Genomic DNA, 23,212 nt, shown 5'->3' on the forward strand with positions numbered 1-23,212 from the left:
AGGCACTCGCCTTGCTTCACAGGCTCTGGGCCTTTTCCAAAACGCGATAGCTTCACAGGCACTCGCCTTGCTTCACAGGCTCTGGGCCTTTTCCAAAACGCGATAGCTTCACAGGCACTCACCTTGCTTCACAGGCTCTGGGCCTTTTCCAAAACGCGATAGCTTCACAGGCACTCGCCTTGCTTCACAGGCTCTGGGCCTTTTCAGGGGTAGAACCTCCGGAGGTGCTGGATGTTCCATGCATTCTGGACCGGCACTCCCTCCTGAGTCTCCAAGCGCGCGGAGCCGGGCCTGGAAACATGAACAACCTTGAACGGGCCCTCCCACATGGGAGAGAGCTTGTGCAGTCCCTCCCTGGAGAGAACCCGCTTGAGCACGAGGTCTCCTACCTCAAGAGTCCTGGGACGAATGTTGCGGTAGTGATATCGCCGCAATGCTTGTTGATACCTCGCCGCTCGCAGCGCAGCTTCTCGGCGACGTCCCTCCCCCAGCACGAGGTCCATCCCCCGCATGGCGTCCTGCTGCGCCTCGTCGAACACCAGGACCCGCGCGAAGCGACATCTGACCTCGTGAGGGAGGACCGCTTCCGCTCCGTAGACCAGGAAGAACGGGGTCTCTCCAGTCGGCTTGGTTGCGGTGGTGCGGATGGACCACAACACGGACTGAAGCTCATCGTACCAACCTCTTCCGCAGGCCTCCAGCTTCTTCTTGAACGTCCTGGTCTTGAGGCCCCTCAGGACCTCCACATTGGCTCGCTCGGCCTGGCCGTTGCTTCGGGGGTGCGCCACTGAGGCGTAGCATATCTGCGTTCCAAGGTTAGCACAGTATGTTTTGAAGAGGTTACTGGTGAACTGCGAACCGTTGTCCGTGATGATGCGATTCGGCACCCTGAACCGGCTCACGATGCCCTTGATGAACTTGATCGCGGAACCCGCGGGAATGGTGCGGACAGCCTCTACTTCAGCCCACTTGGTGAACTTGTCCACGGCAATGTAGAGGTAGCGGTAGCCCCCTAGCGCCCGAGGAAACGGGCCCAAGATGTCCAGCCCCCAGACTGCGAATGGCCACGAAAGGGGGATAGTCTGCAAGCCTCCTACTGGCTGATGGATCTGCTTGGCGTGGAACTGGCAGGCTTCACAAGCTTTCACTAGTTCAACGGCGTCATTGAGCGCGGTGGGCCAATAAAACCCACTGCGGAACGCCTTGCCGACGAAGGTCCGTGATGATGAATGATGTCCGCAGTCTCCGCCGTGTATATCTTCCAGTAGTTCCTTCCCTTTCTCCCTGGAGATGCAGCGCAGGGATACATCGTTTGCTCGCTTCCGGTAGAGCTCTCCATCTTTGATGCAGTATGCCGTGGCTTGGCGCGCCACTCCTCTGCTTCCTCCTCCTTCTCTGGCAGGGTCCCTTGCGTTAAGTAGCTCCAGAGCTCCATGATCCAACATCCCTCCTGAGGTTCCATTGTCAGGAGCAGGCGTGCTCCTGAGGCCGGGCCACAAGCCGGAGCTCCTGAGGCAGGTGGTTGAGGGAGCTCCTCCCTGGGCTAAGCCGTGTTTGATAATGACGGTAAGGCTGAAGGCTTGAAGAGCCGCTCCTCGAAAACACCAGGCTCCTGAGGTAACCGCCTGGACGCGCGTTTGGCGATGTCATCGGCTTCCTGATTGGTGCCACGGGGCACATGCTGCAACTCCAACCCCCAGAACTGTTTCTCCATCCTGCGGACCTCTGCAAGGTAGGCTTCCATGTGCTCATCCTTCGGCTCGTACACCTTGTTGGAGAAATTGACAAGGAGCTGCGAATCGCCCTTGATGGTGAGGCGTTTCACCCCCAGGGCAGCTGCGGCCTTCAAGCCTGCTATTAAACCTTCATACTCCGCTATGTTGTTGGAGACCTTTTCACCTTGCTGGAAACAGAGTTGCACGGCGTAATAGAGCTTGTCCTGGGTGGGCGATATAAGCACCGCCCCAGCCCCAGCGCCGTGTCTGGAGAACGCCCCATCGAAGTACATGACCCAGCCTTCTGGCGCCTCGCTTCCCGAGGATAGGGACCGGTCCTCGTCGGCCTTGAGGCCCGGCGCCTCCGTCCATTCTGCCACAAAATCCGCCAACGCTGCTCCCTTGATGACTTTGGTCGTGCTGAATTCGAGCTGAAGCGCTTGCAGCTCTATGTTCCACTCAGCGACCCTCCCAGCTGAATTGGGGCTCCTGAGCACCCTCTCCAGGGGGTATGACGAGACGACCTTGATGGGGTGACCCTGGAAATAGTGCTGCAGCTTGCGCGAAGCCACCAGTAGCGCGAGGAGGAGTTTCTGAGGCATGGGGTACCGTGCTCTTGCATTCCGCAGCACTGTGCTGACGAAGTACACTGGGTGCTCAACGAGGTGGAGTGCGTCAGTGCTGGTGGCTCCTTTCGGAGACCGCGGCGCCTCTTGAGGCAACGAGGCCTCCTGAGACAGGCCATCTGGAAGAGGGGCCTCTTCCGCCTCTGGTGCGCCCCTCTGCGGCGGCTAATCCTCCTCAGCCGCGGTGGCGGTTTCTATAGGGTTTCCTTGTCCCTGTTCTGCCTTGTCTCGGGCTGCTGCCGTGGTTTTGATTCGGCGCTCCTCTCTGACTGCCACCAAGGCTGCGCTGGCGGAGTCGGGAGTGGCGGCGAGGTAAAGCACCAGGGGCTCCTGAGGGCGCGGAGCCACCATGACCGGTGGGCTGGTCAGGTATCTCTTGAGATCCTGGAACGCCTTGTCGGCCTCTCCAGTCCACTCAAATGGCCCCTTTTTCTTCATTAGATGGAAAAAGGGTAGCGCTTGCTCCCCCAACTTGGAGATGAAGCGCCCTAGCGCGGTCACGCGCCCCGTGAGCTTCTGCATTTCTCTGAGGGTCTTCAGTGGGCTCATGTCTTCCACTGCCTTGACCTTCTCTGGGTTAGCCTCGAAGCCTCGGTGAGACACGAGGAATCCCAAGAGCTTGCCCGAGGGGACTCCGAACACACACTTCTCTGGGTTGAGCCATAGGTTCACTGCGTTGAGGCTCACGAAGGTTTCCTCCAGGTCTTGTATCAAGGTCCTGGCCTCCCGAGATTTTACCACGATGTCATCGACGTAAGCTTCAACATTCTTCCCGAGCTGCAGGCCCAAGGTAATATGCATCAGCCGCTGAAAGGTCGCCCCTGCGTTACGTAGCCCGAATGGCATGCAGGTGTAGCAGTACACCCCACACGGGGTTAGGAAGGCTGTCTTCTCGACGTCTTCTCGACGTCTTCTACCGCCATCTTGATCTGGTGATACCCAGAGAAGGCATCCAGGAAGCATAACAGGTCGCATTCTATAGTGGAATCAACGATCTGGTCGATGCGGGGGAGCGGGAACGGATCTTGTGGGCACGCTTTGTTGAGGTTGGTGAAGTCGACACACATGCGTTCCTTCCCTCCCTTCTTCGACACAACGACAGGGTTGGCCAACCAATCTGGGTATCGGACCTCGCGAATGACCCCAGCGGCCTCTAATTTGCGGGTCTCTTGGACGATGAAGGCATGCTTTTCTGTGGACTGCCGCCTGGCCTTCTGCTTCACAGGGCGCACGTTGGGGCACACGTTGAGGTGATGCTCGATTACACTCCTGGGGATCCCTGCCAACTGGTCTGGCTCCCAAGCAAATACCTTCTTGTTTGCACGCAGGAACCCGACCAGGGCCTCCTCCTGCTCGGGTTTGAGGTGGGCGCCTATGGTGAAAGTGGCGTCGGTGGACCCGTCCTCATCGACGGGTATCTGCTTGGTTTCTGCCTTGTCTTGGGTGAACAACTGCTTCTTCTTGGCGGGCGCAGCCCCCTTGGGCCCGGGGGCCTCCAAGTCGGCAGGTTGTGCTGACGTTGCCGTCTTGAAGACGAGCTTGAGCACCCGCAGAGCGTCACCGGTATCCCCGTGCACGGTGAGGACACCGCTGCTCCCGGGCATCTTCATGAGGTTGTACGCTGAGTGCGTTGTGGCCATGAACTAGGCCAGCGCTGGGTAGCCGAGGATGGCGTTGTAGGGGAGGCTGATGGGGGCAATGTCGAAGTCAACTAGCTCGGTGCGGAAGTTGTCATAGGTGCCGAAGGTCACTGGGAGCCGGATCTGTCCCAAGGAGCTGGACGACTTGCCCCCAATGCCTGAGAAGGGCCGACTGGGTCGCAGCCGTTCCAGGGGTATGCGGAGGAGGTTGAAGGCCTCGACCGAGAGCACGCTGAGGCCCGCGCCTCCATCAATGAGGGTTCTGGTGAAGGCCACCTGGCAGATGGTGGGGGTGCACAACATGGAGAGCGCGCCCGAGCAGGCCGAGTTGGAGGGGTGGTCCTCGAGCTGAAGGTCGGGCCGGTCTCGGGCGCCGCCCGATCCAGGGGAGCCCCCTGCCACGTGGAAGCGGCACTGACCCGGCGGATGAACGGCTTGACGCGATGACTTGTTGGCGGCGCCTGCGAGCCGCCCAGGAGGGCCGCGACGACCGGGGGTGTTGGTGTAGCGCAATGGGACGGCGCAGGAGAGCCCCCTGCGGCGCGGACGAGCTCGGCGACGCGGTCGAGCCATTCCTCATAGACGTCGTCGGCGGGACGGCAGCGCAGGAGCTCGTTTGTCGCGATGAGTGCAGCCCGAGCCTCCATGGGCGCGCGAAGCGCACGAGACGAAGATCCAGCTGGGGCGAGCGAGGGAGTTGCGGTGCCGCCGTCTTGCCGCATGGACGGATGCTAATACGATGCTTGCTGCTCGTCCCCCGCCGGGCCAGTGACGGCGTTGACGGCAGGTGACGGGGAACGGCGAGGATGCCCGCCGACAGGGGCCGTCTGGGCAACGCGGGAAGCGAGGGTGGCCCGGCGCTCCGCGCCGGCCCGACGAGCGTCAGACATGAGCGCGATGGTCGGAGGAGAACGGGGTGGTGGAAGACGAATTCCGGCGCACCCCTACCTGGCGCGCCAAATGTCGGATTTCGGGTTCCGGCAGACCCTTGAGGTTCGAACACTGGGGTGCGCGCGGAGATTTCACCTCCTACCTACCTGCACCCCTCCGCCACGCTAGGATCAAAACTATGGGAAGAACAGCACAAGAGACACAGGGTTTATACTGGTTCGGGCCACCGTTGTGGTGTAATACCCTACTCCAGTGTGTGGTGTGGTGGATTGCCTCTTGGGCTGATGATGGTGAACAATACAAGAAGAACAACCTCGCGAGGGTCTGTTCTTGGCTGGGGCGATGTCGGGTGGTAGGTGCAACATATGCCAACGGGTGGCTTTTCATTGTGGGAGCCAGTAAGACGTCGCCGGTGTCTGGAAACGGGATGAGGCGAAGACATGCACGCCGGCGAATCTTACCCAGCTTCGGGGCTCTCCGTGGAGATAACACCCCTACTGCTGCTCTGCGGGGTCTCCGCATGGTCACTAGATGAACAAGTAGCTACACGGTGCTCCTTGAGCTGTTTGGCGAGAGGAGGAAGAAGGGCACGGCTTGCTCTCTTCTCCTCCCTATGTGGTGTCTGAGACTAGCAGGGATTCATCCCTCTTTGCATGGATGCCCCGGGGGGTTTATATAGGCCTACCCCCCGGGGGTACAATGGTAATCCAGCTGGGCGCGGGGCCCAACCGTCTGTGTCTATGCTCTCCGGCTTCTACGCCGGCTGCTGGGGCCCGCCGGCTAGTGGGTCCCGCTGACTCCTTGGTCGACAGGCAGGCCCCACTGTCAGGGCCTTGTCGGCTGCTGGTTACTGTTGCTCAATCTTGGTGACGAGGGCTTCGCCGAGGTGGGCGTGGCTATAGTGCCGCCGTCCGGCTGGTGATCGCTGTAGCCTCACCGCGTCTTGTCTCCTTAATGGGGCGTCTTCTTCGAGGGAGGTGGCAAGCAGGTTGTGGGGAGCCGGCTCTATCTTGGCCGACTGGGGGAGGTCTGGCCGCCTTCGGGTGTCTCTCTGCCCGAAGGGGCCCACCGCCCGTGGGCCGTACTGGTAGCCCATCGTGGATGACATCAGGGTGAACGTGGCAACAGTGCTGCGCCGGACGGGTCATGGCCACCCGTACGGCGCACTGTGCCAGGCGTGCTCCGGGATTCGGGGGTGGCAGGCTTCACTGTAGCCACGCCCCGTCACATCGCCGTTATGTGGATGCAGACTTCGAGGGTACGATCTTGACCGCTTTATGGGAGCCGGCTTCTTGGAGTCGGCCTTCTCGCGGCTTCTCTTCATGAGGGCTGAAGTCGGGCCGCCTTCCGATAGCCGGCCTGGAGACAGCCGGCAAGGGGAAGGCGGCCCTGTGTCTTGGATTCTTGAGGGCCGAATCGGCTCGTAATTTTTTCAGAAGGGCCAGGGGGAGCCGGCTAGGCTACCCATGGTTATTTACTCCGACAGTAGTCCCCGAAGCTGATCGAGCTTCGAGGCTGACAAAGGGACGAGAAGCTAGGTCAGCTTCCTATCCCGAGGGGCCGGCTTTGCTCGTGCGTGCCGTCTTCGGAAAAGCTCCGTTTCTCGTAGGCGGGAACGCGGGCCACGTGGCGAGGAAATCCTGCCAACGCACGCGCGCGACGGGACGCTGCCGCAAGCCCGGGCCCGCCACTCGCAGGCCTCGGTCCGAACGCGGATCTTCGGCGGCCCACACGGACCGCTCGCCTTCCCGCGGCGGTTTTATTCTGCCATCAAGGCACAATAATCGCGGGACGTGGGGGAGTGGGCGCAGTTGATCCCCACGTTCCCCCACGCCATGCCTCCTCGGCTCTGCCGCGTGGTCTATAAGTAGGAGGAGGAGGGGGAGCGGCAGAGGCTCACGCGCTCTCCCTCACTCCACCCCTTCTCGCCCTCCTTCTTATTCTCTTCGCCGCATCAACTCTTTGCCGCGCCGTTCCGCCGTCGCTTCGTCTTGCTCCCCGCCGCAGCAATCCTTTGCCGCGCCGTTTCGCCGTTGCTTGTCTTGCTCCCCGCCGCATCGCTCCCATGGCGCTGTTGAGCTCATGGGATGGCTCCAACGTCCACGAGGACCACGTCGAGTTCCTCCGCCGGACGCGGCGTCTGCCCGGCGAGAACCTTGTGCGGGTTCGTCAAGCGCCGGCGAGGGAGATTTCGCCGGCACCGGAGGAGGGCGAGCGGGTGATCTTCCGCTCGCACTACCTGCGCGGCTTCGGCCTCCCAGCGAGCGGATTCCTTCGAGCCTTCCTCGAGTTCTACCACCTCCAGCCGCATCACCTCACGCCCAACACGGTGATGCTGTTGTCGGCCTTCGTCACCCTGTGCGAGGGTTTTCTTGTAGTTCTCCCCACGCTCGAGCTCTGGGGGGAGTTCTTCCAAAGCAAGCTCGGCACCGTCATCACGGGCGTGCCCGCCCCCTGTGGAGCCTTCATTGCCATGAGGCGGGCGAGCGAGAACAATCCGTTCCCGTCCATTCCGCTGATCCAGTCGGTGAAGCTTTGGCAGAAGTCTTATTTCTACATGAAGAACGTCGCCCAGCAAGGCGACTACGTCAACCTGCCGGCTTATGTAGCTGGCCCACCGGCTGGGAGGCAGCCTTCGTGGAGCTACCAGGCCAGGTCGCTGTCTCAGGCCGGGAACGCAGCCGTCTCCCGGCTTCGGGTTATGATCCAGTCGGAGGGCCTGACCGGAGCCGACTTGGTGGCCGCCTTCGTGGAGCATCGGGTGCTTCCGCTCCAATGCCGGCCTCACATGATCTGCCAAATGAGCGGCCGCTTCGACCCGTGCCGGCTGAGCACCAGGGAAATGCCTCACGCAGAGGTGTCTTACATGGTGAATTATATATCCAACTGCAAGCTCGCCGAGGATTGGCGATACGGCAAGGAGCCATATTCCCGCGCAAACCCTCCGCCTGCCGTAAGTTCTTTCTTCTTTTTTTGTAGCCGGCCTCATGATAGCCGACTCTTGATCAATTGGTTTGCCTTTTGCAGAACCCTCTTCTCCCGCCGATAGCCGGGGCCGCGGGGGTAGAGCGGCAGCTCCTCCCCGACCTCACGGTGGACGACGCCGACGATCCGGACCTGGGAGCAGCCGCCATGGAAGACGCCATCATGGGGGAAGGCGACGAGGCCGGAGGCGCGGGACTCGGGGCCAGCTTCGAGGACTGGCCGGATGACGACGAGGTCGAAGTCACCCCGCACCGCCAGCCGGCGCCCGATCATCAAGGCGCGGGCTCTTCTGCCGTGCTGGCTGCCCGTGGCGGTGCGCAGAAGCGCCGGGCCATGTTGACCTTCTTCGGCAGCCGGACAAAAAAATCCAAGGCCTCCACGGCGGCGACCAAGCGGGATGAGGCAACCGCGAAGGCGGCCCGCTTCCGCAAGGCGGTGAAGCAGCCGCAGGCGATCTCTGCGTAAGTCGTCGAATGTCTTGCGTATATATTTTTTGTCTTCTTCGTCCAAAACTCTTCTAAACCTTTCTTTTCTTGCTGGACAGGGCGCCGCTTTCTCTCGAGCGAGGTCCTGGCGGCTCCGTAGTCGGGCCGACTGGAGGGTCCTCAAGCTCCCGCCGCGTGGATCCTCGCGCCGACCTTAAGGAGGCCACGGAGCGGAACACGCGGGAGGCGCGGGAGGAGCGGGAGGTGGTGGAGCGAAGGACCGCCCAGGCGATGAAGGAGCAGGCCGACGCGGCGGCCAAGGCCCGGGCGAAGGCGGCAGCCACGGAGACGGAGGCGGAGGCCTCGCACAACCGGCCTCCGCTGCTCGTTGTTCCCCTCCGTGCCGTGGCCCCCGACGTTCCTGTGCCCCCGTCGGAGGAGGTCGACCAAGGCCCGCCGGTGATGGAGAGGCGAGAGGACCCCGTGATCTTCGTGGAGGAGGCGTCGCAGACGGCACCCACTGGAGCGGGCCAAAGCGGCCAATCAGCTTCGGTGCCAGAGCAGCCGTCCGGGGGCGAGCCGGCGGCAGGGGCCGGCCTCGAGGTGCAGCCGGCATTGCACCGGCGCGCAGGGGGTGGCGCCTCCGTGCCGAAACCGCACCGAGCAACGGGCGCCAGCCAGACGGCGGGGGCCCTGGAGGCGGCCAGCGTCAGCACGTCCGAGTGGACTCCCAGCGGGGGGACGGGCGAGCTGAACGCGGTGGCCCAGGAGGTCCGGAACCGGCTTCAAGCTCAGGCTGCCTCGCTGCAGCGATACACTCAAGAGTTTCTCTCAACGCGGGCCGTCATTCGGGTGAGTCTTCTTTCCTTGGTTATTTTGCTCTTTTGATTTCTTCCGTGGGGCGTGTCAGCGCACCCACTGGGTGTAGTCCCCGAGTTCCAAGCCGGCTGCTGCGCAGGCGGCTTGGAACTTACTAGGTTCTGACAACTTAACTTATCCTTGCCTCCTGTATAATCTTCCAGGAGTATCATAACCTTCGCGCAGCCGCCTTCAACTCCCAGGCTCAGGAGCTGGGCCGGAGAACTGAGGACCTGACCAGCAGCCGGAGTGCGTGTTTGTCTCGTTCATCTCCTGTGGGGGCGCGTCAGCGCACCCACTGGGTGTAGTCCCCGAGATTCGGGCCGACTGCTGAGCAGCCATTTTGGATCTTCCTTGACGACTTCCCCTTATTAATTTTTCCTTTGTCTTCATGCTTGCAGGAGCCAATGCCTACTTGAGGGAGCAGCTCAATGGGGCCCAGGCCGCCCTTCGCGCCAAGGAAGCCGAGTACGATGCCTTGGTCCTGGAGCGTGACCGCCTGACCAAGAAGCTGGCTGACCAGGAGGAGAGCCACAAGGCGGCCCTGAAGAAGGCACAGGATAACGAAGCCGCCCTGAAGGCCGAGTTCGAGACCGAAGCGGCGGGCTGGGCTGAGACCAGGCAAGCGCTGAATGAAGGCTTCGGCCGTATTGAGGATTTGATCGACGGCAAGCCGCCTTCCTCGCTCCTTGCATGCCCCTTGCCGCCTGATTTGTGTTCTGACTTGTGCTGCTTTTTATTCTCTGTGCAGACTACTTTCCCGGCTACTCCTTCTTCGCTACCCAAACCATCAAGGCCCATCGCAAAGCGCGCCGTCAGGCGGGGGCCGACATCGCGCCGGACGCGAGTTAGACGCTTGAGGAGCAACTCTTGGCGGTCCAAGCGCGGCTGCAGCCGGCTCATCGTATGCTCCGCCGCCTCCAGCGCGCCAGGGCGCAGGTGTTGGCCGCCCTCTGGCCAAGCGAGACGATTCCCCGCACCCCGAGCCGGACTGCCGACTGACTGGAAGTTGCAGTTGGCTGATTCGAGGCTTGGAAAGCATCAGCGGCCCGGCTTGGAGCTGGGCAGGCGTTGGAGTTTGTCTGAGCTTGGTATCCGGGGCTGAACTTGGACCAGCTGCGCACCTGGCGGCTGGAGGCCGACGAAGAGCTGGAGGAGGTGCGGCCGGCTATCGCTCAGCGCGCTTCGACGATCGCCGAGTGTACTGACATCAGCGTCTTCGCTCCTGAGATCAATGACGACGGCATTGCCCAGCCAGAGGAGTGGTTCGGGCTAGACCCGGCAGCGGGTGAAGACTCGGCAGAGGAGATCGCCTCCAGTGATGAAGGCGAAGACGATGAAGGAGAGGACGGCGAAGACGTTGAGCCGGCCGGTGAAGCGGCCAGCCAGCCTCAGCCTGATCGTGCCTCCAGCAACGAGGCGCATGCTAGCGCGCCCTCTGTGGGAGGCGGTGATCATGCCGAGGTTCGCCAGCCGGCCACTCCTCCAGCCGGCACTGCCGTCTCCACCGACCTGCCCGACTCGCCAGTCGCTCCCTTGGCTTAGTCTGCCGTCCTTGTTTTTTCCTGCTTGTTGCCTTTTGAACAATTTTATCAAACTTGCGCAGTTCCACCCACTGGGGGTGTATTCAAACTATGTCGAATGCTGGCCTTTTGAAGGTCTTTTATGTAAATATGATTGTGTGCATGTTTGGCTTCCATTTACGTATGCTTTTTATCCTTAGGCTGTTTCCTTTGCCGCCTTCCCCTTCTGGGAAGGCAAGTACTCGAGCTTTCTTAGATTGGAGCGAGGTGAATGGAAGCTGGCCGGCCGGCTACTCTGGTAGCCGGTCGGTGGTGGGAGAAAAACCGGCTTTTGTTATATTAGTCCGTTAGTCCCTAGCCGTTTTTCGTGTGGGCACCCGTTCCTGCCCTTAACTCTTGCCAGCCGGACAGCCGGTTCTTCGAACTGCGACTTTTGGCAAGAGAAGGCTTGGGAGCCGGCACACTACTTGTCTGACTACGGGTAGGACTTCTAATATAACTCCAGGCGGCCAGTCCTCGGGCCGACTAGTCGAACCCGGTGCCGGACGGAAAAAAGTGAATGCAATGACAAGGCCATAAGCATGATACTTTTCATTCATAGACAAAAGATGGCAGTCCCCGAGCTCTCCTCGAGGGGCCTATTGTCTCGTATTTAGTACAAAAGTTAGCGTGATACATACTGCATTTCAACTGTAAAACCTTCGGAGGAGGTTGGCGTTCCATGGTCGTTCCGACTCCTTGCCGGAGTCGTCTCTCTTTCGTGCCTTCGGCTTCTGCGCGTCGATAAGGTAGTAGGAGTCGTTGCCTAAGGCTCTGCTGATGACGAAGGGGCCCTCCCAAGGGGCCGAGAGCTTGTGCTGGCCGGCTGTTCGCTGGATCAGCCGGAGCACAAGATCGCCCTCTTGGAAGGATCTTGGCTTGACCTTCCGGCTGTGGTAGCAGCGCAAGCCCTGCTGATAGATGGCGGACCGGCTGAGGGCTAACAGCCGGCCTTCTTCCAGCAGGTCGACGCCGTCTTCTCGTGCTTCATTGGCCTCGGCTTCCCTATACATGGTTACCCGAGGCGAGTTGAACTCGGTGTCAGTTGGGATGACTGCCTCGACACCATATACGAGGAAGAAAGGAGTGAAGCCGGTTGACTTGTTTGGTGTAGTGCGCAGACTCCAGAGGACAGCCGGCAGCTCATCAAGCCAACAGCCGGCTGAATGCTCCAGTGGTACGATCAGTCAGGGCTTGATGCCGGAAAGGATGAGGCCGTTGGCTCGCTCGATCTGGCCGTTTGACTGCGGGTGGGCGACGGATGCTAGGTCCAACCGGATGCCTTGCGTCGCGCAGAAATGTGCCAAGGCTCCCTTGGTGAAATTCGTGCCATTGTCGGTGATGATGCTGTGTGGCACACCGTACCGAGTTGTTATATCTGTGATAAATGTCACGGCAGTCGGCCCATTCAGCTTCTTGATCGGCTTTGCCTCAATCCATTTGGTGAATTTGTCCACGGCGACAAGCAGATGTGTCATGCCGCCGCGCGCCGTCTTGAATGGGCCCACCATGTCCAGTCCCCAAACGGCGAAGGGCCAAGTGAGGGGAATGGTCTTGAGTGCTGAAGCCGGCATGTGTTGCTTGGAGCTGAAGAGTTGGCACCCTTTGCAATGTTTAACTAACTCCTTGGCGTCATCCAAAGCAGTCGGCCAAAAGAAACCATGGCGGAAGGCTTTGGCGACGAGTGATCTTGAGGCTGCATGGTGGCCACATTCTCCTTGGTGGATGTCTCTGAGGATTGCAATGCCCTTCTCTTGCTCAACGCATCGCTGGAGGACTCCAGTGACACTGCACTTGACGAGTTCTCTGTTGACGATTGTGTATGCTCCGGCTCGGCGTTGGACTTGTCTTGCCTCTACTTCGTCAGCCGGTAGATCTTGGTTTATTAGGAAGTTGAGGATGGATTGAGCTCATGACGGAGCTGCGACTTCTTCTATTGCCAAAATGGCTACTGCGACCAGGGCGGGCGGGCTGGGCGGTGAAATGCTGGAGTCGGCCGCCGCCTGTTGTGTTGGTGTAGTCTCCGGGCCGACTACCGCAGTCCCCGGGTCGGGCGTAACTTCGGAAGTCCCTGAGCCGCTTGCTGATACCCCCTGGCCGACTATCGAAGTCCCCAGGTCACCTGCTTGGTTCTTCGAGCCGGCTGCGTCGGGGTTAGGCGGCACGAAGATGGAATTAGACTCTGGAGACGGCTTGATAGACGGCTTGAGGAGGCGTTGTAGAGCGACACCGGTTGGTATTGCTTGCCGAGTGGAGCCTATTCGAGCCAGGGCATCAGCTGGCTCGTTGTCGGCTTGTGGTACGTGGAGGAACTCGCATCCTTCAAAATACCCACTGATCTGCTGAACGAGGAAGCGGTAGCTTGCCATATTTGCGTCCTTGGCATCCCAGTCGCCGGATGATTGCTGGACCACCAAGTCCGAGTCGCCATAACATAGGATCCGGCGAATGACGAGTTCTTTGGCAAGCCGGAGCCCGTGTATGAGCGCCTCATACTCGGCCACGTTGTTGGAGGCGGCAAAGTGAATTTGCAGCGTGTATCTGAGCTTGTCGCCTTTGGGAGAGGTGAGGATGACGCCGGCTCCCAAGCCGGTGCGCATCTTGGACCCATCGAAGTGCATGCACCAATGAGTGGAGTCGGGAGCCGGCGGTAGGTACTAGGTCTCGGCCCAGTCGACGAGGAAGTAGGCCAATGCTTGGGACTTGATGGCGGTGCGAGGCTATTAGAAGATCGTATAGGGGGCCAGCTCGATGGCCCATTTCGCCACCCGGCCGGATGCATTCCGGCTGCCTATGATCTCGGCCAGCGGGGCGATGCATACAACCGTGATGGGATGCTCTTGGAAGTAGGGCTTCAGCTTCTTGGCGGCGAAGTACACGCCGTAGCACATCTTCTGGTAGTGCGGGTAGTTCTGCTTCGAGGTAGACAGCACCTCGCTCAAATAGTACACCAGCCTCTGGACCGGCTGGGCTCGGCCTTCTTCTGGGCATTGGACTACGATGACGGTGCTGACCACCCGGCTGGTTGCGGCAATGTAGAGGAGCATGGGCTCTTTCTCAGTCAGAGCCGCCAGGACAGGCGGCGTGGCCAGCATCTTCTTTAGCTCGTGAAAAGCTTGATCGGCTTGGTCATTCTACTCGAAGTGGTTGGTCTTCTTCATGAGGCGCTAGAGGGGAAGAGCTTTCTCTCCGAGCCGGCTGATGAAGCGGTTCAGGGAGGCCAAGCATCCGGTAAACTTCTGGACGTCTCGAAGTTTGGTGGGAATCGCCATTCTCTCAATGGCCTTGATCTTTACTGGGTTGCATTCAATGCCGCGTTCGGAGACCAGGAAGCCTAGGAGCTGGCCGGCTGGCACTCCGAACACGCATTTCTCGGGGTTAAGCTTGATTTGGAACCGGCGTAGGTTCTCAAATGTTTCCTTGAGTTCTTCCAGCAAGGTGACGCGCTTCTCCGTCTTCACCACAATGTCGTCTACGTAGACGTGGGCATTTCTTCCGAGTTGCTTGAGGAGGCACTTCTGCATGCAACGCTGAAAAGTGGCACTGGCATTTCTCAAGCCAAATGTCATAGTTAGGTAGCAGAAGGCTCCGAATGGCGTGATGAAGGCGGTCTTCAGGCGGTCTTCTGGATCTAACTTTATCTGGTGATACCCAGAGTAAGCATCCAAGAAACTCAACAGCTCGCATCCGGCCGTGGAGCCTATCACTTGGTCAATCCTTGGCAGGGCAAAGGGATCTTTGGGGCAGGCCTTGTTGAGGCTCGTGTAGTCTATACACATGCGCCACTTGTTGTTCTTCTTTAGCACGAGGACCGGGTTGGCGAGCCATTCTGGAAAGAAAACTTCCATAATGAAGCCGGCTGCCAGAAGCCAGGCTATCTCCTCTCCCACAATCCTGCGTTTCTCCTCCGACAGTCGGCGGAGGGGTTGTTTGACTGGCTTTGCGTCTTCTCGGACGTGTAGTTTGTGCTCGGCGAATTCCTTCGGAACGCCCGGCATGTCCTTGGGGGACCATGCAAAGATGTCCCGATTCTCATGGAGGAAATCGGCGAGCTCGCCTTCCTATTTGCTGTTTAGGTTTGCCCCGATGACGGCAAACCTCTCTGGGTGCTTGGGGTCAAGAGGTATCTTCTTCGTCTCCTTGGTCGGCTGGAAAGATCCTTGAGCATCATGCTCCTTGGGATCGGGGGACAAGGCCGACTGCTTGCCAGCCATGGCCACGACTCGGTCCAACATCTTCTTTTCTTCGGCAATCACAAGGGACTCAGCCAGCCGACTGCTGGCTGCTGCGCACTCAGAGGACTTCTTGTAATCGCCGGATATGGTGATGACGCCTTTGGTGCTCGGTATCTTCATCTTGAGGTATGCATAGTGGGGAACTGCCATGAACTTGTCCAAGGCAGGTCGGCCAAGCAATGTATGGTAAGGGCTCTCCAGGTCCACCACTTCAAACTAGATCGCTTCCCGGCGGAAATGCTCCTTGTCCCCAAAAAGTACATCAATCTTGATCTTGCCAATGGGGGCGCAGGACAGGCCGAGTACGATGCCATGGAACACAGTCCGAGTAGGCATGAGTTGCTTTGTCTTGACATTCAGCTTCTCCATGGTGTCACGGTACAGGATGTTGATGCTGCTCCCGCCGTCTATCAGCACGCGGGAGAATCTGGCAGCGCGTCTATCCGTTGCAAGGGTGGCATCCAAAACCAACACATAAGAGCCGGGAGACGGCATCACCTCTGGGTGGTCGGTCCGGCTCTAGCTGATAGGTTTTTCTGACCAGTGCATGTGCTCGGCGGGGTTGGCAGCAACCATGCTGACTTCTTGGTGCTCTCGGTGTTTGCTGCACCGGTCTTCGGGCTGACTTGTAAAGATGATATAGGCGGCATGCTCGTCGGGGAACTCATCGTGCACGGCTCCGACTGCGGGCCGAGCGGTCGGCGGCTGCGGAGCCGGAGGCGGCGGACCGGCAGGCAGAGGCGGTGCGAGCCCTTCGCCTTTAGAGATTCAGGTGAGCCAGTGGCACTTCCGGGTCGTGTGGTTGGACGGCTTCGCGCCGCTGTGGAACTTGCACGGGGCGTCGAGAGTCTGCTCGTAGGAGAAGGCCAGCTGCCAAGCCAGCTTGCCGCCCCTCTGCTTCTTGGGTGCAGGTCGCGCTTCGGGCTGCTCGTCTACGACTGTGGCCACCTGCCGACTGGTGGAGGGCGACACCGGGCCCTTGCGCTTGTGGTCGTTCTGGTGTGGGCGTCGGCCGGAGTCCCCAGCCAGCGTCTTGGGCGCCGGGTTGAGTACCTTTCCGGATGCGTCTACCCGGAGTTCGGTCTTCATCGAGGAGTCGGCGGTGGCGTACTTGTCCGCTATGATCAGAAGCTCGTCGAGGGTAGTCGGCTCGTCACAGAGGAGCTTGTGCTTGAGGAGGGTGCCTTCTCAGCACCCGGCAGTGAAGTATTCTATGGCTTGCACCTCGTGCACCCCTTCGCAAGAGTTGCGGAGCTCGATCCAACGCGTGAGGTAGTCGTGAGTGGACTCGGCGGGGCTTTGTACGCACAAGGAGAGCTGTCTGGGCTTGGGAGCCCGCTTGTAGGTGCTGGTGAAGTTGCGACGAAGGCTTCTGTGAAGTCTAGCCAGCTTTGGATGCTGTATGGCTTGAGGCTGTTGAGCCAGGTCCGCACCGTGCCCTGCAGCATGAGGGGCACGTACTTCACGGCAACGCGCCTGTTGCCGTTGGCTATGCTAACCGCCATGGAGTAGTCGATCAACCAATCTTCCGGCTTCACGGAGCCATTGTACTTGGGCGTGTCTCTTGGGAGCGAGAACCCTTTGAGGAAAGGCTCGTCGCGGATGCGGGGGCTGAAGCAAGGCGGGCCGACATCGTCTTCTTCTTCTAGCGCCAGGGATCGCGCCAGGCGGTCGATCCGATGGCGGGCATCGTTCTCGCCGACTCCTTCGCGGCGACCTAGCCGGCCGCTGAGAGTCGGATGCGCAACAGGCGACGAGGTGGGATATCTCTCTCCACGGGGCCATGGCGGAGGCAGGTTGCCCCGCGACTCCACGGCCCGGGGGTGGCCTTCTGCGTCTCGCTCGATGGAGATTCGGGTTCGGCTTCGGCTGGCAGCCGGTTCTTTCTCGCCCGCGCGCGGGTTTTACCCGTAGTCGGCGTCCGGGACGTCGCGCCGTGATCTCGGCGCGGGGGAGGGCTTTCCGCGCGGGCGTCGGCTTCATGCCGCTGCGCGGCTGCATTGATCAGCTGCTGGATGCGTCGGGTCATGTGGGGGAGTTCTTCGGCCCCCAGTCCATCTAGCTTGTCTACGGCCGCCTGGGCGGCGCGCAGGTTCTCGAGTGGAGTAGCGTAGACTGGGCGGTCGACTCCTAGCATATCGGCGATGACAGCACCGCGCTGTTTGACAACGCTGGCCTGGCTAGGCCCGCCTAGGGGCGGCGTGCCAAAGGTGGCGCGGTCGGCCTCGCGTCGGTGGGCCTCAGCGAGGCGTCTCATGGAAACCAACTTCCGGCCCTCCGCGAGAAGGGCAAGGCGGCGAGCTTCCAGTGCTTCAGCGTCAGCATCGGCCGGGAGGGGGATGGACAAGTCGTGGACCACCGCGTGTGGGGCGTCGTGGGTGCTCTCGTCAGAAGCGCCGCCGTGGCCGATGACCATCACCTCGGTGGTGACAGCATCGCAGCCATCGGCCCGGGGAAGCGGGTCGTCGTAGATCGCGACGTTGGTGGGGAACGTGTCGAGTGAGGCCGTGTCGGAGTCGACAGGCATCGGATCGATGGAGCCAACCGACTCCAAGTCCACGACAGGCTCGCCGGAGACGTGCAGCTGGCCGAGGAGGTTGATGAGGTGGTCGGTGCCCGTGTCGGAGGCGAGCTCGTCAGAGATGAGAGTCTTGTCAAGGAGATCGGCGAAGCTGCTCGCCGCACAGATGTTGGTGACGCCTTGTAGCACGTCGTGGCAAGCACCATCGGGCGTGCCGGGCTGGGTACGCCCACGGGGGAGGAAGAGGGTTCCCGTCCAGAATAGGTCTCCGGACGGCGGTGCACCTGGCCCCACGGTGGGCGCCAAATGTCAGGTGGTAGGTGCGACATATGCCAATGGGTGGCTTATCATTGTGGGAGTCAGTAAGACGTAGCCGGTGCCTGGAAACGGGATGAGGCAAAGACATGCACGCCGGCGAATCTTACCCAGCTTCGGGGCTCTCTGTGGAGATAACACCCCTACTGCTGCTCTGCGGGGTCTCCGCATGGTCACTAGATGAACAAGTAGCTACACGGTGCTCCTTGAGCTATTTGGCGAGAGGAGGAAGAAGGGCACGACTTGCTCTCTTCTCCTCCCTATGTGGTGTCTGAGACTAGCAGGGATTCATCCCTCTTTGCATGGATGCCCCGGGGGGTTTATATAGGCCTACCCCCCGGGGGTACAATGGTAATCCAGCCGGGCGTGGGGCCCAGCCGTCTGTGTCTACGCTCTCCGGCTTTTGCGCCGGCTGCTGGGGCCCGCCGACTAGTGGGTCCCGCCGGCTGCCGTCTCCTTGGTCGACAGGCAGGCCCCACTGTCAGGGCCTTGTCGGTGGCTGGTTACTGTTGCTCAATCTTGGTGACGAGGGCTTCGCAGAGGTGGGCGTGGCTACAGTGCCACCGTCCGGCGGACTGTAGCCTCACCGCGTCTTGTCTCCTTAATGGGGCGTCTTCTTCGAGGGAGGTGGCAAGCCGGCTGTGGGGAGCCGGCTCTATCTTGGGCCAACTGGGGGAGGTCTGGCTGCCTTCGGGTGTCTCTCTGCCCGAAGGAGCCCACTGCCCGTGGGCCGTACTGGTAGCCCGTCGTGGATGACATCAGGGTCAATGTGGCAACAGTGCTGCACCGGACGGGTCATGGCCACCCGTACGGTGCACTGTGCCAGGCGTGCTCCGGGATTCGGGGGTGGCAGGCTTCACTGTAGCCACGCCCCGTCACATCGCCGTTATGTGGATGCAGACTTCGAGGGTACGATCTTGACCGGTTTATGGGAGCCGGCTTCTTGGAGTCGGCCTTCTCGCGGCCGGCTTCTCGGAGCCGGCCCTCCCGCGGCTTCTCTTCATGAGGGCTGAAGTCGGGCCGCCTTCCGATAGCCGGCCTGGAGACAGCCGGCAAGGGGAAGGCGGCCCTGTGTCTTGGATTCTTGAGGGCTGAATCAGCTCGTAATTTTTTCAGAAGGGCCAGGGGGAGCCGGCTAGGCTACCCATGGTTATTTACTCCGACAGGCGATGAGCTGCTGGGAGGAGTTCAGCCACCTTTCTCTCTCTCTCTCTCTCTGCTTCTAACCTTTCTAACGAGCCTCTTCCTTCCTACCTCCCAACCCCTTTGCTCTGTGGGTGGCTGGTCCTATTTATAGAGGCCCTGGTCCTCTTCCCAAATATCGAGCGGGAAGGGAGCCAACAATGGCGGGCTAATTTGAAAGGGGACAATAAGTATCAGCTATCCTGACAAAAGTAGTCTTCGCGTACGCAAAGCTCTGGTGATGACGCCGTCTTGGGCTCCACGGTGACCTCCGTCTCGTAGTCCTCCTGGTCTTGGTCTCGTTGCACCGAAATGGCAACCTTTGCCTGATGCCTCGGTACTCCGCGGCTGCGCTTGCCCCCTTTGCACCAAAGAGGAAAGGAGGACGCTGCGTGGGCTGGCACCCGCCTGGCGCCCTGAGTCGTCATGGTTTGCGTCACGGGCACCTCGCGAGGTACCCCGCCTTAATCTCTCCGCCTCCTCGTGAGCCTGCCTGATGAGGCCGTGCCTGAGGAGGCTCCGCGTCGTCCGCCCCGCGAGGCTTGGCCCCTCGCGAGGGTCTTGAGTTTGTGTTGGTGAAGATGGGCCGTGCTGGGCCCCCCTTTGAGCCACGCCGCAGGCCGCAGGCAGGCAAGTCTGGGGACCCCCGTTCCCAGAACGCCGACAGACAAAGCTTCGACTGATACTACGTCATCGAGGCCCATAACTATTCTCGCGTGGTGGTTAGTGCGTAAAGGCCAAAGGCCAACTGAAAACAAATACCCAAACCATAGTGTATTATTAGCTTGCGGAGACGAGCATATACTCATGATCGATGTGACCTCGTCACCCCGTCTCATGGACTTACGGCAAGGGCCCAGAATGCCCGACCGTGCCATGTAATTATCTTGCGGGTGCTCTCCGGGCCTGCCCGACTTTCAAAAAGGTCTCAAGTAAAGTCAAGGTAACCATGTGTCCAAACATCAAGGGGAAAACCCGAGGAATCACCCTTGGTGGATTCCACTCGATGTAATCATCAAGGTGAACGTATGAGGAACCACCCTCGAGGTTCACACTTGAGGGGTTGCACGACATAGTCGTATCGGGAGTGGTAAAGGAGGAATCACCCTCGATGACCATGACCGAATAGCTACACTACAGAGTCATCACCAGGAGTGCGTTATGAGGTGTCACCCTCGGCACTCGATAGTAGCTCTGCAGAGTCGAGCAACAAAAGGGGCGTGATGTGATGTGAGGTGTCAGGCTCTGGTCGTCGATCACGTTGATCGAGTCATTGATGATGAAGTTGGGGAAACAAGGACAAGGTGGGGGTCATTGATGGATCACTAACCAACCTATACTAAGCAGTTTAGGATAAGCAGGTAAGGTACAACAACAGGTACAAAAGCAGGCTACGCATCAGAATAGGAGCAAAAAATTACAGTAGCAAAATCTAATGCAAGCATGAGAGAATGGAAAGGGCGATATCGGGATGATCAAAGGGGGGGCTTGCCTGGTTGCTCAGGCGAGAAGGAGGGGTCATCGACGTAGTCGATCACCGGGGCCTCAACAGCATCTTGGGGTCTACCAGAGAGAAGAGGGGGAAGAAATAGTAAATACAGAGCACACAAATGCAACACTATGCATGACAAGACAATAAGCAGCGCTAGGGGTGTTCTAACGCGGTGCTACACGATACCAGCGAAGGGGGAAACATCTGGGAATGTTTTCCCAAAGTTTGGCATTTTCGGACAGATGGAACGGAGGGGAAATGTTCGATGTTCGCTATGCTAGGGACGTGTGGCGGATGAACGACCCGCGCATTCGGATTCGTCTCGTCATTCTGAGCAACTTTCATGTATAAAACCTTTTCATCCGAGCTATGGATTATTTTATACGAATTTTAAAGTTTTAACAATATTTTGAAATTATTATTAATTCAAATAAAAGGTGAAATTGTTATGTGCGCCCGATAGAGTGTACACAACAGGGCCACCAGAGGCTGACAGTGGGCCCAGGGAGTCCCAGTTGACCAGTCAACGTTTGACTGACTAGTCAACAGGTGGTGGGGCCCCCTGTCATGGACTCATTAGCTAATTACCAGTTAATTAAGTAGTTAACTAAGATAATTATGTTAATTAGTTAACCTACTAATTAATTAATTAATTATCTTTACTTATTTATTTATTTTTTAATAAAAGGGGCGTGAAGCCCCACTGGGTAGTGGCCTAGGGCATCGCGGGCGACGGCATGCTACCTCTTGAGCATGCGTTGGTTTTCCCTTGAAGAGAAAAGAGTGATGCAGCAAAGTAGTGTAAGTATTTTCCTTACATTTTGAGAACCAAGGTATCAATCCAGTAGGAGACAATGCACAAGTCACCTAGTACCTGCACAAACAATCAAGAACCTTGCAACCAACACGATAAAGGGGTTGTCAATCCCTTCACGGTCACTCGCAAAAGTGAGATCTGATAAAGATAGTAAAATAAATATTTTTGGTATTTTTGTTGTATAGATTGGAAAGTAAAGATTGCAAAATAGTAAACGAGATGCGATTTAAATAAAAGAGATGCAATATAATAAGAAAGAGACCCCAGGGCCATAGGTTTCACTAGTGGCTTCTCTCAAGATAGCATGTATTACGGTGGGTGAACAAATTACTGCCGAGCAATTGATAGAAAAGCGCATAGTTATGAGAATATCTAGGCAATGATCATGAATATAGGCATCACGTCCGTGTCAAGTAGATCGAAACGATTCTACATGTACTACTATTACTCGACACATCGACCGCTATCCATCATGCATCTAGAGTATTATGTTCATAAGAACAGAGTAACGCATTAAGCAAGATCACATGATGTAGAGGGATAAACTCAAGCAATATGATATAAACCCCATCTTTTTATCCTCGATGGCAACAATACAATACAATACATGCCTTGCTGCCCAACTGTCACTGGGAAAGGGCACCACAAGATTGAACCCAAAGCTAAGCACTTCTCCCATTGCAAGAAAGATCAATCTAGTAGGCCAAACTAAACCGATAATTCGAAGAGACTTGCAAAGATATCAAATCATGCATATAAGAATTCAGAAAAGAACCAAAAAATATTCATAGATAATCTTTTTCATAAACCCACAATTCATCATATCTCGGCAAACACACCGCAAAAGAGTATTAATTACATCGAATAGATCTCCAGGAACATCGAGGAGAACTTTGTATTGAGAATCAAAGAGAGAGAAGAAATCATCTAGCTAATAACTATGGACCCGAAGGTCTGTGGTAAACTACTCACGCTTCATCGGAGAGGCTATGATGTTTGTCGTGGTGGGCGCTCGGCAGATGCCATGAGATGGCTAAAGAGAGGAGGAGGCTTGAGGGCACTGGTGGGCTCTAGAGGCGAGGTCGGCATGAGCGAGCGCAGGACGCAAGACATACCCAGGTTCGGGGCTCTCCGGAGAGATAAAACTCCTAGTCCTGCCGAGTGTGGTTTATATGTAGCAGTACAAAGTTGCTCCTAGAGCTGCATGGAGGGAGAAGGAGGTCCGGCCAAGGCTTAGGCTGCTCCCTCTCCTCGGATGTTGCTTTGTGTGTGATCGATTGTGTGAAATGAAGTGGGTTCCGCCCGTATGCGAGGGGGCTCTTGGGGGGTTTTATAGGTCAACCCCCCAGGGGTACAAGGGTAATATTACAAGGCCGTAGGTCCGGGTTATCAGTTTCTAGGAACCCGGTGCTGGGACCCGCCGGGTACCAGGGCTCACTGGGTTCTCCGGGCGCGGGCCCCATGTGCTTAGGAGGCATTGTGTGCCATCTTGTCGATCGTCAGGGCATGGCCGGGCTGAGTCGGCTACAGTGGCGATCCGTCAGGTTGCCGCTTGCGGGCGTCATTGGTCACGCCGAGACACTGTTGCCACGCCCGACCTAGTCAGTGGGTAGGCGTAGGGCACTATAGCCATGCCGGCCCTAGTCAGCGGGTAGGTGGAGGGCACTGTTGCCTCGTCCGGCTGACCAGAGGCATCGGCGGGGTACTGTGGCATTGATCATTAGCTGGCGGAGACTCGTCCCATCGTACGGTTGGTATGTGACGGTCACTGACCCTTGGCCGGGTTTGGAGAACACGCCAAGGGCGGTGCTGGCTTGCTGGAGAAGTCTTGAGCTTGGTTGTTGGGGCCGAGTCGAGGAGCCTGGCCGGGTCGTCCTGCTTGGCCGGATCGAGGGACCTGGCCGAGTCGAGCAACTCGGCCAAGGTCGGGCCGGATTGAGGGGCGAAG

This window comes from Triticum dicoccoides, chromosome 1A, assembly GCF_002162155.2.
Source record: "Triticum dicoccoides isolate Atlit2015 ecotype Zavitan chromosome 1A, WEW_v2.0, whole genome shotgun sequence".
NCBI classification, from domain to species: Eukaryota; Viridiplantae; Streptophyta; class Magnoliopsida; order Poales; family Poaceae; genus Triticum; species Triticum dicoccoides.